Source organism: Harmonia axyridis, chromosome X (assembly GCF_914767665.1).
Source record: "Harmonia axyridis chromosome X, icHarAxyr1.1, whole genome shotgun sequence".
NCBI lineage: Eukaryota > Metazoa > Arthropoda > Insecta > Coleoptera > Coccinellidae > Harmonia > Harmonia axyridis.
This window is the reverse complement of record NC_059508.1, coordinates 36,640,096-36,643,972: the sequence shown is the minus strand read 5'-3', so window position 1 is coordinate 36,643,972 and position 3,877 is coordinate 36,640,096. Positions and strand designations below refer to the sequence as shown.

The window sequence follows — 3,877 nt, the reverse complement described above, 5'->3', positions numbered from 1 at the left end:
CCATCTTACCGATGCACCACGTGAACTGGATCTTACCGATGCACCACGTAATCTCAATCTTACCGATGCACCACGTGAACTGGATCTTACCGATGCAGAACGTGAATTGGATCTTACCGATGCACCACGTAAACTCGATCTTACCGATGCACCACGTAATCTCGATCTTACCGATGCACCACGTGAACTGGATCTTACCGATGCAGAACGTGAATTGGATCTTACCGATGCACCACGTAAACTCGATCTTACCGATGCACCACGTAATCTCGATCTTACCGATGCACCACGTGAACTGGATCTTACCGATGCAGAACGTGAATTGGATCTTACCGATGCACCACGTAAACTCGATCTTACCGATGCACCACGTAATCTCAATCTTACCGATGCACCACGTGAACTGGATCTTACCGATGCAGAACGTGAATTGGATCTTACCGATGCACCACGTAAACTCGATCTTACCGATGCACCACGTAATCTCGATCTTACCGATGCACCACGTGAACTGGATCTTACCGATGCAGAACGTGAATTGGATCTTACCGATGCACCACGTAAACTCGATCTTACCGATGCACCACGTAATCTCAATCTTACCGATGCATCACGTAATCTCGATCTTACCGATGCAGAACGTAAACTCGATCATACCGATGCACCACGTTATCTCGGCAGACCGATGCAGAACGTAAAAAAAAAGCTTACAGCACGCGGTGTTCCCAAGCGGTCACCCATCCAAGTACTAACCGCGCCCGACGCTGCTTGGCTTCAGTGTTCTGACGAGAACTGGCAATTTCAGCGTGGTATGGCCGTAAACAACAAATATAGCGATATTTTCTATGATATCTCACTTTTTGGGAGCGGAAAGGACGTGAACGTTTTTCCTTATAAAAAATGAAATAACTTTTGGATATTAATTCTGATTGTTGATTTAAGTTTTAAGAACACATTAGGACATATCTCAATGAAATTTGAGGGATTTCCGAAATCGAAAAATATTTTTCGAAAAAAAAAAAAAATCCCAGAAGACCTCGGTCATCTCAAGTTTATTTCCATATTCTATTACACAATCAACGTACATCACAAAAGGAACCATCTCTCTAACTATCACAGTTAAATTTTTGTATCGGAACATTTCACGTCGGAATATCTCGCTAAGTCCAGACCGGGGAGATCGGTCGCATTTGACACCGTCCGCTCCGGTCTAACATCGTCTTGGAGTCGGGGTAACGATGGAGAGGCGTTTAAGGACGTGAACATTTTTCCTTATAAAAATTAAAGTCGACAATGAATATTGATTCTGATTACTGATTTACTCTTTTAGTACACATTAGAAGGCAACGCAATCAGATTTGAGGAAATTTCAAGATCAGAAAATTTTTTTCGAAAAAAAAAAAAATTCAAGAACACCTGGGTCATGGCAAGTTATTTCCCACAATCCATTCCACAATCAACGTACAACATAGAAGAAATCATCTCTCTAACTATCCTGGTTCAAAAGTTGTATCGGAACATTTCACGTCGAAATACCTCGCCAAGTCCAGACCGGGGCGATAGGTAGTATCTGACACCGTCCGCTCGGGACTGACATCGACTTGGACTCGGGCTAATGATGGGGAGGCGTTTAAGGACGTGAACATTTTTCCTTATAAAAATTAAAGTCGACAATGAATATTGATTCTGATTACTGATTTACGCTTTAAAAACACATTAGAAGGCAACCAAATCAAATTTGAGGAAATTCCAAAATCAGAAAATTTTTTTTCAAAAAAAAAAAAATCCGAAAAATATTTTTCGATTCTGATTACTGATTTACTCTTTTAGAACACATTAGAAGGCAACGAAATCAAATTTGAGTGAAATCCAAAATCAGAAAATATTTTTCGAAAAAAAAAAAAAATTCGAGAACACCTCGGTCATGGCAAGTTATTTTCCACAATCCATTCCCCAATCAACGTACATCCCAGAAAAAATCATCTCTCTAACTATCCTGGTTCAAAAGTTGTATCGGAACATTTTCACGTCGAAAATATATCTCAGAGTCCAGACCGATGCAGAACGTAAACTCGATCATACCGATGCTTCACGTAATCTCGATCTTACCGATGCACAACGTAAACTAGATCACACCGATGCAGAACGTAAACTCGATCATACCGATGCACCACGTAAACTCAGGCAGACCGATGCAGAACGTGAACTCGATCTTACCGATGCACCACGTAATCTCGATCTTACCGATGCACCACGTAAACTCGGGCAGACCGATGCAGAACGTGAACTCGATCTTACCGATGCACCACGTAAACTAGGGCTGACCGATGCATCACGTAAACGACGATCGAGAGGCGCGAAAGGACGTGAACGTTTTTCATTATAAAAATTGAAATAAATGATAAATAATGATTCTGATTGTTGGTTATCATTTTTAATAAGCATTAGGAGGCAACCAAATGAAATTTGAGGAAATTCCGATAATAGAAAATTTTTTCGAAAAAAAAAAAAAATTCATGAAATCCTCGGTCATCGCAAAATATTTACCATATTCTGTTCGATAATCAACGTATATTTAAGAAGGAATCATATCTGTATCTATCTTGGTTCAAATTTTGTATCGGAACATTTTGACCAAAGTCCGAGCTTCGGCCGAAACAGACACCGCTGACCTGGCCTATCGATCGACCGAGAGTCGGGGATAGAGCGTAAGTGTTGTCTGGAGGGGAACCCTGTGCTCTCCTGACATATATAGGGAAGGTGGTCGCGTTGGGCGATGCAGAACGTTTGGATCGGGAATTATATTTTTGGTTCAGCTATTGGAATATGGTTTATTGTTGGTATATATTGGCGAAATAACGTTCTTACTGACTGGGGATATTCATAAAAATGAGTCCGGAGATTTTCAGATCGAAGTCCGAGTGATCCGACTTGGAAGGCGTGTTGGGTGGGTCGAGATGGCTTAGATAGATCAGACGAGGCGGGCTAAGTGTTGACGTCATGCATCGGTCCATTTTCAGATTGAGTCCGAGTAATCCGACTTTGAAAGAGTGTTGGGTGCGTCGAGACTGTTTAGATAGATCGGACGAGGCGGACTAGGTGTTAACGACATGCATCGGTATATTTTCTGATCGGAGTCCGAAGAAATCGGCCCTAGTAGGCGCAGCGGACGGTCGAGACGGCCTCGGTGGGTCGGATCGATCGGGAAAAGTTTGCTAAATCGTGTCTGGAGGGGAACCTTGGGTTCTCCTGACATATATAGGGGATAAGGTTTGGGTGAACGATTCTTCACGTAAAAGTTGAGTAATTTATTTTTCGATAAGCTTTTGGATATTGATGAGAAGTATATGTATATCTTCGATTAAAAGAATTCTTACCGTCTCCATGTATATTATATTAGATATATAAGAAATAGTTAACGTGATGCATCGGCCGATTTCCGGATCGGAGTTCGAGAGATGCGACTTTCGATGCGCGATGGGTGGTTCGAGACGGCCTAGATCGATCGGACGAGGCGGACTAGGTGTTAACGACATGCATCGGCGGATTTTCTGATCGGAGTCCGAAGAAATCAGCTCTAGTAGGCGCGGCGAACGGTCGAAACGGCCTCGATCGATCGGACGAGGCGGACTAGGTGTTAACGACATGCATCGGCGGATTTTCTGATCGGAGTCCGAAGAAATCAGCTCTAGTAGGCGCGGCGAACGGTCGAAACGGCCTCGGTGGGTCGGATCGATCGGGAAAAGTTTGCTAAATCGTGTCTGGAGGGGAATCCGGGGTTCTCCTGACATATATAGAAGGGGTGGAGAATGGGTCCTGTCCTAGACTGTTTGGAGTTCTTTTTAGGATGATATTCAGTTGGTAAGTGGTAGACCCG

General features: G+C 43.0%; 1 non-coding gene across 1 annotated transcript; it reads right to left on the bottom strand.

The window, feature by feature from the left end:
* Window positions 1–704: 704 nt before the first annotated feature.
* LOC123688368 lies at window positions 705–823 on the bottom strand. Its single transcript, XR_006749894.1, has one exon. It is a non-coding gene; the product is annotated as a 5S ribosomal RNA (ribosomal RNA).
* Window positions 824–3,877: the final 3,054 nt, after the last annotated feature.